This window comes from Bubalus kerabau, chromosome 9, assembly GCF_029407905.1.
Source record: "Bubalus kerabau isolate K-KA32 ecotype Philippines breed swamp buffalo chromosome 9, PCC_UOA_SB_1v2, whole genome shotgun sequence".
In the NCBI taxonomy this organism is placed as follows: Eukaryota; Metazoa; Chordata; class Mammalia; order Artiodactyla; family Bovidae; genus Bubalus; species Bubalus kerabau.
Window position 1 is genome coordinate 94,893,015 of NC_073632.1, and position 12,058 is coordinate 94,905,072.

Below are 12,058 nucleotides of genomic sequence, written 5' to 3' on the forward strand. Positions count from 1 at the left end.
ACTCAGACCAAGACTTCAGACATCACTGGCCTTCCGGTTCTCAGGGCTTCAGATTTGGACTAAATTACTCCAGAGGCTTTCTTGGTTCCCACAGACAGAAGATCACAAGACTTCTTAGCTTCTATAACCACACGAACCAACTCCTATAATATCTATACCTATGCATGCATCCTAAGTCACTTCAGTCATGTCCAGCTCTTTGCAACGCTATGGACTGTAGCCCACCAGTCTCCTCTGTCCATGGGATTCTCCAGGCAAGAATACTGGAGTGGGTTGCCATGCCCTCCTCCAGGGAATCTCCCCAATCCAGGGATTGAACCTGTATCTCTTACGTCTCCTACATTGACAGGCAGGTTCTTTACCACTAGCACCACCTGGGAAGCCCATCTGTACCTATAAATATCTATTATTTGGTTGCATCCCATCTTAATTGTGGCACACAGGGTCATATGGGATCTTTCTTTGCTGTGCAGAGACTCTAAATGTGGCACAGTCTTATGTTAGTGGCTCCACAGCATGTGGGATCTTAGTTCCCCCACCAAGAATTAAACCCAAGTCCCCTTCATTGCAAGATGGATTCTTAATCACTGGATCCCTAGGGAAGTCCTCAGGCAGAAGTCTTTACTGTGGTTTCTACGGAGATGAGTGAGACAGAAGTAGGTCTAGCATTGGCTGCTTTGAATAATTTCAGTGGGCTCTGCGGTACAGAGGCTATCTCTAGTTGTCTGGTGCCTGCCCTAGGATGATTAGGGCAGAGAAATACTGCCTGTTGGAGTTTAGTAAAAGCCTGATGTTGTTGTTTAGTCACTAAGTCGTGTCCAACCATTTTGTAATACCATGGACTGTAGCCCGCCAGGCTTCTCTGTCTATGGGACTTCCCCGGGCAAGAATACTGGAGTGGGTTGCCATTTGCTCTTCCAGGGGATCTTCCCGACCCAGGGATCAAACCCATGTCCCTTGCATTGAAGGTGGATTTGTTACCACTGAGCCATCAGGGAAGCCTTAGAAGCCTGATAGTGACTCACCTAGACAGCATATTAAAAAGTAGAGACTTTACTTTGTCAACAAAGGTCCGTCTAGTCAAGGCTACGGTTTTTCCAGTAGTCATGTATGGATGTGAGAGTTGGACTATAAAGAAAGCTGAGTGCTGAAGAACTGATGCTTTTCAACTGTGGTGTTGGAGAAGACCCTTGAGAGTCCCTTGGACTGCAAGGAGATCCAACCAGTCCATCCTAAGGGAGATCAGTCCTGGGTGTTCATTGGAAGGACTGATGTTGAAGCTGAAACTCCAATACTTTGGCCACCTGATGCGAAGAGCTGACTCATTTGAAAAGACCCTGTTGCTGGGAAAGATTAAGGGCAGGAGGAGAAGGGGACGACAGAGGATGAAATGGTTGGATGGCATCACCAACTTAATGGACATGAGTTTGAGTATAAACTCCAGGAGTTGGTGATGGACAGGGAGGCTTGGTGTGCTGCAGTTCATGGGGTCGCAAAGAGTCAGACACGACTGAGAGGTGAACTGAATTGAACTGAAGAGGTGATTTATACAGACTCTGGATTGGTTGGTTTACATATAAAAGGCAGGCTCACAGAGGAGAAGTTTACTAACTCTAGAAATTAGCTCAAAGCTTCCCTGGTGGCTCAATGGTAAAGAGTCAGACTTGGGACTAAACAATAACAGCAACACAAATTAACTCAGCCCTGGAAGTCTCTATAGGGTCAACCAGGCCCCAGACAACAGAACATATAGAAAATGAGAAAATATAGTTAATACATAGAGATTATGAAGTTGCCCATCATTTTGGCATCAAATGAGGTAGAGGATGAGAAAGGGAGGCTGTGTTCTAGTGAATCAAATAAAGTAAAGCTTGACTCAAAAGAAGAAAACCCACTCCCAAATACTGGAAGCCCAATGAAGGCAGAGCAAAGAAATTCTGCAATCTGGCTTCTGCTTCCACATGGAGGCCCCTTCGTTTCCTAAAAATAGTCTTAAAAGGGTAACAAGACAAGTAAAAATGGGGCCTTACAGCAAAACAGTACCCACTTATCTGTGTTACAAAATGTGAAATCATCCCTATATAGACTCAAAAAGATTTCTACCTCCACCATTGAATTTTTCTTGCAATATTTGTCACAGATGTCCTAGTTTCAAAATAGGATAGTATTTTTAAATGTTTTGGATGTTTTTTTAATCTATTTCCACACTTTTTGTCAGAGTACCAACCAAACACTCATTTACATCCCATTTAACATCCTTGGACACAGATGTCTCTGCATGTGTTCAGGTTGCTGGAATCAGTTAGCGTGGGGAGCAGACAGCAGAGCCAGTCTCTTGATTCTGGGGCCCCTCTGACTATAAGTTGTGGTGGAGAAGGAGGCAAAGATCTCCCACACTTTCCTGTTTTTTCATTTCTCTCAACCCAGCTCATGTCCTTAGAAAGTTGGTTGAACAGAACATTTTGTAATCATCTCCATAAACATACAAAAACAAGTTAAAGTATGACTTTGTTTAAAATATTTTATGACCCAATAGAATGTATTCTACTCTATTTCCCCTGGAGGAGGAAATGGGAACTCACTTCAGTATTCTGGCCCGGAGAATTCCATGGACTGTATAGTCCATGGGGTCGAAAAGAGTCGGACACGACTGAGCGACTTTCACTTCACTTCATTCAGAATGTATTCAGTCAGTACATCAAGGTTAAAAACCACAGCTCCATCACTTACTATCCTGTGCATTCATGCTAAGTCACTTCAGTCTGACTCTTTGCAACCCTATGGACTGAGCCTACCAGGTTCCTCTGTCCATGGAATTCTTCAGGCAAGAATACTGGCGTGGGTTGCCATGCCCTACACCAGAGGATCTTCCCGACCCAGGGATCAAAGCTAGTTTGCCTGCATTTTCTGCATTGGCAGGCAGATTCTTTACCAGTATGCCACCTGGGAAGCCCTTATTATCCTGTAACTCATGGCAAAAAGCTTCATCTCTATACACAGAAAAGGCTGATACTGTAAAAGCAGTTTTAAAACATCTTAGGGGAAAAATAAGGCAAAATGTGTGATTGGTTTTGGAGATGTAAAAGGAATATCTTCTTTCTTATCATCTCCTGGGGGTCTTCAAGAAGTTCGGAAATGTGCAGTTGTGTAACTCTGGAAAATAATGGAGTGGAACTGTGTTGCAATAGAAATGTAGTGACTCACTGTCTCCCAGAAACTGGAAACAGACATAGATTATGTCCCAGACTTCTCTTTGGTGCCAAGACTGCTTTTGGATTACAGAAAAAGTGGAATTCATGTTCTGATTGGGAGAAAAATAAAAATAATGGGATCAGTTGTTGGAAAAGAAAACTTATTAAAGTTTGGAGTCAAAGACTACTATCTTGCATGAGAATAAAGATGTATTTTTTTTATACTGCATATATACTTTGTTTTCTATGTATTAAATTTTTTATTTACTTGGCTGCTTGGGTCTTAGTTGTGGCATGTGGGATCTTTAGTTGTGACATGTGGGATCGTTAGGTGCAACATGTGAACTCTTAGTTGAGTTGAGACACGGAAAGTCTTAATTGCCATATGCGAACTCTTGTTAGTTACAACATGTGGGGTCTAGTTCCCTGATCCAGAGATTGAACCCTGTGCCCCTATATTGGGAGGGCAGAGTCGTAGCCACTGGGTCACCAGGGAAGTCCCTGTATTAAATTTTTTCAAGACTATCTTCTGCTATATAAAGGATTATCTTCAAGGAACATAAAGTGTCTAACGTGCACAGAAATACAAGGGGTTTCTATAGGCAAATTTAACTCCTTTGGAGACAAACAAGTGAAAGAATAAAGTCTGGTCAGGAAATGGGGTGGGCTTTGTTGGGAAATACAGACTACGTCACTCACCTTCCCCAACTACTTTTTCTTTCAAATGTATTTTGGAAACTCATATTACTAGTTCAAATTACACAAACCTACATATATCCATCCTGTACATATATCTGAGCCTGACTGTGGCTCAGACCATGAACTCCTTATTGCCAAATTCAGACTGAAACTGAAGAAAGTAGGGAAAACCACTAGACCATTCAGGTATGACCTAAACCAAATCCCTTATGATTATACAGTGGAAGTGAGAAATAGATTTAAGGGACTAGATCTGATAGATAGAGTGCCTGATGAACTATGGAATGAGGTTCGTGACATTGTACAGGAGACAGGGATCAAGACCATCCCCATGGAAAAGAAACGCAAAAAAGCAAAATGGCTGTCTGGGGAGGCCTTACAAAAAGCTGTGACAACACATGTATACCTGTGGCGGATTCATTTTGATATTTGGCAAATCTAATACAGTTATGTAAAGTTTAAAAATAAAATAAAATTAAAAAAATAATAATAAACAGAATAAAAAAAAAAAAGCTGTGACAAGAAGAGAAGCGAAAAGCAAAGGAGAAAAGGAAAGATATAAACATCTGAATGCAGAGTTCCAAAGAATAGCAAGAAGAGGTAAGAAAGCCTTCTTAAGCAATCAATGCAAAGAAATAGAGGAAAACAACAGAATGGGAAAGACTAGGGATCTCTTCAAGAAAATCAGAGATACCAAAGGAACATTTCATGCAAAGATGGGCTCGATAAAGGACAGAAATGGTATGGAGCTAATAGAAGCAGAAGATATTAAGAAGAGATGGCAAGAATACACAGAAGAACTATACAAAAAAGATCTTCACGACCCAGATAATCACGATGGTGTGATCACTGACCTAGACCCAGACATCCTGGAATGTGAAGTCAAGTGGGCCTTGGAAAGCATCACTACGAACAAAGCTAGTAGAGGTGATGGAATTCCAGTGGAGCTATTTCAAATCCTGAAAGATGATGCTGTGAAAGTGCTGCACTCAATATGCCAGCAAATTTGGAAAACTCAGCAGTGGCCACAGGACTGGAAAATGTCAGTTTTCATTCCAATCCCAAAGAAAGGCAAAGCCAAAGAATGTTCAAACTACCACACAATTGCACTCATCCCACACGCTAGTAAAGTAATGCTCAAAATTCTCCAAGCCAGGCTTCAGCAATATGTGAACTGTGAACTTCCTGATGTTCAAGCTGGTTTTAGAAAAGGCAGAGGAACCAGAGAGCAAATTGCCAACATCCGCTGGATCATGGAAAAAGCAAGAGAGTTCCAGAAAAACATCTATTTCTGCTTTCTTGACTATGCCAAAGCCTTTGACTGTGTGGATCACAATAAACTGTGGAAAATTCTGAAAGAGATGGGAATACCAGACCACCTGATCTGCCTCTTGAGAAATCTGTATGCAGGTCAGGAAGCAACAGTTAGAACTGGACATGGAACAACAGACTGGTTCCAAATAGGAAAAGGAGTTCATCAAGGCTGTATATTGTCACCCTGTTTATTTAACTTATATGCAGAATACATCACGAGAAATGCTGGACTGGAAGAAACACAAGCTGGAATCAAGATTGCCAGGAGAAATATCAATAACCTCAGATATTCAGATGACACCACCCTTATGGCAGAAAGTGAAGAGGAACTAAAAAGCCTCTTGATGAAAGTGAAAGAGGAGAGTGAAAAAGTTGGCTTAAAGCTCAACATTCAGAAACGAAGATCATGGCATCCGGTCCCATCACTTCATGGGAAACAGATGGGGAAACAGTGGAAACAGTGTCAGACTTTATTTTTCTGGGCTCCAAAATCACTGCAGATGGTGACTGCAGCCATGAAATTAAAAGACGCTTACCGCTTGGAAGGAAAGTTATGACCAACCTAGATAGTATATTCAAAAGCAGAGACATTACTTTGCCAACAAAGGTTCGTCTAGTCTAGGCTATGGTTTTTCCTGTGGTCATGTATGGATGTGAGAGTTGGACTGTGAAGAAGGCTGAGCACGAAGAATTGATGCTTTTGAACTGTGGTGTTGGAGAAGACTCTTGAGAGTCCCTTGGACTGCAAGGAGATCCAACCAGTCCATTCTAAAGGAGATCAGCCCTGGGATTTCTTTGGAAGGAATGATGCTAAAGCTGAAACTCCAGTACTTTGGACACCTCATGCGAAGAGTTGACTCATTGGAAAAGACTCTGATGCTGAGAGGGATTGGGGGCAGGAGGAGAAAGGGATGACAGAGGATGAGATGGCTGGATGGCATCACCGACTCGATGGACGTGAGTCTGAGTGAACTCCGGGAGTTGGTGATGGACAGGAAGGCCTGGCGTGCTGTGATTCATGGGGTCGCAAAGAGTCAGACACGACTGATCGACTGATTTGATCTGATCTGACATATATCCTATGTTCTGATCATTAGATTTGATTTGTTTTTAATCTCAGTAGTCTGAAACAGAGTGAAAAGGCCAATGGTTGCCATTGGATCCCTCCAGTGGGTGAGATATCACTGCAGAAACCACATGCCAGTTAATATTGTTGTTGGGTATCTCATAATAGGCAAGGAATTAGTTGAATGACTAGTTTCTTATACAACAATTTTGGCCAAAGATTTTGTAGTTTACCCTAGCTAAAAACACAGGAATGGGGGGAAGGATTGATAAAAGAGGAAGAGGAGCTAAGAGAGAAACCTATTTCTTTTTTGTGTCAAAGTTTTATTTAAAAAAAAAAAGACTTTTTTACCCTGCCTGAATGGCAACATCTTCAAGTTCTTCTTAATCAATAAGCAATCCTGTTAACCTGAAAGACCTGAATTTCTTAGCATTTCTGTGTCAACCTTAAAAAATAAAACAGCCAGTTACTTTACCAGCAGAATGAGTTTGTTTAGGAATAACAGAGGAACTGCAATAAGGGACATGCAAACAGAGTTTTGCCAAGAGAACACGCTAGTCATAGCAAACACCCTCTTCCAACAACACAAGAGAAGACTCTTCACATGGACATCACCAGATGGTCAATACCGAAATCAGATTGATTATATTCTTTCCAGCAAAAATGGAGAAGCTCTATACAGTCAGAAAAAACAAGACTGGGAGCTGACTGTGGCTCAGATCATGAACTCCTTATTGCTAAATTCAGACTTAAGTTGAAGAAAGTAGGGAAAACCATTAGATCATTCAGGTATGACCTAAATCAAATTCCTTATGATCATACAGTGGAAGTGACAAATAGATTCAAGGGATTAGATCTGATAGAGTGCCTGAAGAACTATGGATGGAGATTTGTGACACCGTATGGGAGGCAGGGATCAAGAACATCCCCAAGAAAAAGAAATCCAAAAAGGCAAAATGGTTGTCTGAGGAGGCCTTACAAATAGCTGACAAAAGAAATAAAAGGCAAAGAAGAAAAGAAAAGATATATCGACCTGAATGCAGAGTTCCAAAAAATAGCAAGGAGAGATTAAGAAAGCCTTCTAAGTGATCAATGCGAAGAAATAGAAGAAAACAATAGAATGGGAAAGACTAGAGATCTCTTTAAGAAAATTAGAGATACCAAGGAAACATTTCATGTAAAGATGGGCACAATAAAGTACAGAAATGGTATGGACCTAACAGAAGCAGAAGATATTAGGAAGAGGTGGCAAGAATACACAGAACTATACAAAAAAGATCTTTATGACCCAAATAACCACAATGGTGTGATCACTCACCTAGAGCCAGACATCCTGGCGAAGTTGAGTGGGCCTTAGGAAGCATCACTATGAACATGGACATCATAGTGGAGGTGACGGAATTCGAGTTGAGCTATTTCAAATCCTGAAAGATGATGTTGTGAAAGTGCTGCACTCAATATGCCAGCAAATCTGGAAAACTCAGTAGTGGCCCCAGGACTGGAAAAGGTCAGCTTTCATTCCAATCCCAAAGAAAGGCAATGCCAAAGAATGCTCAAACTACCGCACAATTGCACTCATCTCACACGCTAGTAAAGTAATGCTCAAAATTCTCCAAGCCAGGCTTCAGCAGTACGTGAACCGTGAACTTCCAGATGTTCACGCTGGATTTAGAAAATGCTTTAGAGGAACCAGAGATCAAATTGCCAACATCCATTGGATCATCAAAAGAGCAAGAGAGTTCCAGAAAAACATCTACTTTTGCTTTATTGACTACACCAAAGCCTTTGACTGTGTGGATCACAACAAACTGTAGAAAATTCTTAAAGAGATAGGAATACCAGACCACCTGACCTCCCTCCTGAGAAATCTGTATGTGGGTCAAGAAGCAACAGTTAGAACTGGACATGGAACAACAGACTGGTTCCGAATCAGGAAAGGAGTACATCAAAGCTGTATATTGTCACCCTGCTTATTTAACTTATATGCAGAGTCCATCATGAGAAATGCTGGGCTCAGTGAAGCAGAGGCTGGAATCAAGATTGCCAGGAGAAATATCAATAACCTCAGCTATGCACATGACCCCACCCATTGGGCAGAAAGCAAAGAACTAAAGAGACTCTTGATGAAAGTGAAAGAGGTGAGTGAAAAAGTTGGCTTAAAACTCAGCATTCAGAAAACAAAGATCATGGCATCCGGTCCCATCACTTCATGGCTAATAGATGAGGAAACAATAGAAACAGTGACAGACTATTTTGGGGTACTCCAAAGTCACTGCAGATGGTGACTGCAGCCATGAAATTAAAAGATACTTGCTCCTTGGAAGAAAAGCTATGACAAACCTAGATAGCATATTTAAAGCAAAGATATTACTTTGCTGATAAAAGTCCGTCTAGTCAAAGCTATGATTTTTCCAGCAGTCATGTGTGAATGTGAGAGTAGGACCATAAAGAAAGCTGAGTGCCAAAGAACTAATGGTTTTAAACTGTGGTGTTGGAGAAGACTCTTGAGAGCCCCTTGGACTGCAAGGAGATCCAACCAGTCCATCCTAAAGGAAATCAGTCCTGAATATTCATTGGAAGGACTGATGTTGAAGCTGCAATAGTTTGGCCACCTGATGTGAAGAACTGACTCCTTGGAAAGACCCTGATGCTGGGAAAGATTGAAGGCGGGAGGAGAAGAGGATGACAGAGGATGAGATGGTTGGATGGCTTCACTAACTCAATGGACATGAGTTTGAGCAAGTTCTGGGAGATGGTGAAGGATAGGGAAGCCTGGCATGCTGCAGTCCAGGGGGTCGCAAAGAGTTGGACACCACTGAGCGACTGAACTGAACTGAACTGAAACTAGCTGGAGACCAAAGGAGAAGGACATACTTTTATAGAGAAAAGGGGATTCCTGGGAGGGTCGGTTTTGAGTAGAAATCCATTGGAAGAGAAGTGTGAAAGTGTTAGTCGCTCAGTCGTGTCCGACTCTTTGCAACTCCATGCACTGTAGCCTTTCAGGCTCTGCTGTCCATGAAATTCTCTAGGCAAGAATACGGCAGTGGGTTGCCATTCCCTTCTCCAGGGGATTCAGGGACTGAACCTGAATCTCCTGCATTGCAGGCAGACTCTTTACCATCTGAGTCACCAGGAACCTCTAGGGAGAGAGCAGGAGTTCAAACTTCTCATTGACCGAATGTGGTGGTTTCTCATTGGCTGGCTATTTCTGGGTAAGGAGAAAACCTTCCTTATGTTGGAGCAGTACACAGTAAGCCTCTTCCTTTTGGAAATGTATGGTACCTCTCTCTTCTTGTTTTGGGGTTCTACAGCACAGGGAATGATAAGGTGTGAGAGCTCCCCCTTCGGGGCTTCCAGACATCCATCATTTTATTTTATTTTTTTAAGGTTTTTTTTTGTTATGTTTTTTGTTGTTCTGGGTGGCATGTGGGATCATAGTTCCCAACCATGATGAACTCCGAGCCCCCTGTGATGGAAGCTTGGAGTCTTAACTACTGGGCCGCTGGAGAAGTCCCTATTTTTTTTTTTTTAACTTATTTGCTTTTTAAAAGCTTTTATTTTTATTAATTTTTCTTCCAGTTTTATTGAGATATAATTGATATATAAGTTTATGTATATGCTTAAGGTATACAGAGCTTCCCTTGTGGCTCAGCTGGTAAACAATCCGCCCGCAATGCCGGAGACCTGGGTTTGATCCCTGGGTTGAGAAGATCCTCTGGAGAAGGGAAAGGCTACCCACCCCAGTATTCTGGCCTGAAGAGTTCCATGGACTCTATAGTCCATGGGGTCTCAAAGAGTTGGACATGACTGAGCAACTTTCACTTCAGTTCACTTTAAGGTATACAACATAATGAAGTTATTATTACAATAAGTTTAGTGAATATCCATCATCTCATATGTATACAAAATTAAGAAAATAGAAAAAAAATTTTCTTGTGATGAGAACTTTTAGGATTTATTTTCTTAACAACTTTCATATATTATATAATATAACATACATCAGTGTTGCTTATATTTATCATGTTTTCGGTTACATCCTAGTATTTATCTTATAACTGGATGTTTGTACCTTTTAACTGCCTTCATCCACTTCCCCCCTCCCACTGCATCCCGGACTTTATTTTAAAAGGGGTTTCATTAATTTATTTTCACATTTGCTTTAGAGGGTTTCACCAAAAGTTTTTTTAACCTGAAGTGGGGAAGAAAAATCTGTCATTGTCAATTTATAGGTTAAGAAACTGACTAGAAAAGCCCTGAGAACCCAGGTGACCTGGCTTCCAGCAGAGTGCTGCTCCCTGCCTCTCCAGGGATCCGATGAATGTTGAACTTAATGCCCGGTTGTTCCTTGGCCTTGGCACAATAAATCCCTGCTGCTAAGTCGCTTCAGTTGTGTCCGACTCTGTGCAACCCCATAGACGGAAGCCCACCAGGCTCCCCCGTCCCTGGGATTCTCCAGGCAAGAACACTGGAGTGGATTGCCATTTCCTTCTCCAATGCATGAAAGGAAAAGTGAAAGTGAAGTCGCTCAGTCATGTCTGATTCTTAGCGACCCCATGGACTGCAGCCTACCAGGCTCCTCGGTCCATGGCATTTTCCAGGCGAGAGTACTGGAATGGGTTGCCATTGCCTTCTCCAATAAATCCCTGGGGAACTTTAAAAACTATCAATACCCAAGCTGCTGCCCAGACTTATTAAATCAGAAACTCAGGTTCCCCGGAGGACCCCAGAAACAGCAGTTTTTAAAAGTGCTCAGACAATTCCCAAGTGCAAACCAAGGTGAGAAGTAATAAACCCCTCCGCCAAACATGAGGGCTTCCCCAGGTGACGCAAGTGGTAAAGAACTTGCCTGCCAGTGCCGGAGACAGAAGAGACAGGGGTTGGATCCCTCAGTTGAGAAGATCCCCTGGAGGAGGGCATGGCAACCCACTCCAGTATTCTTGCCTGGAGAACCCTCATGGAAGAAGGATCCTGGCGGGCTACATATAGGCCATAGGGTCGCAAAGAGTCAGACAGGAGTGAAGCGACCTAGCAGGGCACGCTAGGTGATATACCCCAAATGTGATATTCAGTTCAGTCGCTCAGTCGTGTCCGACTCTTTGCGATCCCATGGACTGCAGCACGCCAGGCCTCCCTGTCCATCACCAACTCCCAGAGCTTACTCAATCTCACGTCCATCCAGTCGGTGATGCCATCCAACCATCTCAGCCTCTGTCGTCCCCTTCTCCTCCCGCCTTCAATTTTTCCCAGCATCAGGGTCTTTTCTGATGAGTCAGTTCTTCGCATCAGGTGGTCAAAGTATTGGAGTTTCAGCTTCAACATCAGTCCTTCCAATGAATATTCAGGATTGATTTCCTTTAGGATTGATTATCCAAATGTGATACGTTCAACAGTGTTCTGATACATTACCATTATTTTCACTTTGCAGATATATGTAAATATATACACATAGAGACATACTGATGTACACAAACAGTATGCTGCTAAGTCACTTCAGTCGTGTCCGACTCTGTGCGACCCCATAGACGGCAGCCCACCAGGCTCTGCCATCCCTGGGATTCAAGAACACTGGAGTGGGTTGCCATTTCCTTCTCCAATGCATGAAAGTGAAAAGTGAAAGGGAAGTCGCTCAGTCGTGTCTGACTCTTCGCGACCCCATGGACTGAAGCCTACCAGGCTCCTCGGTCCATGGGCTTTTCCAGGCAAGAGTACTGGAGTGGGTTGCCATTGCCTTCTCCATACAAACAGTGTATACTAAATCAAAAACAAAGGCAATGAGAATGTTTACACT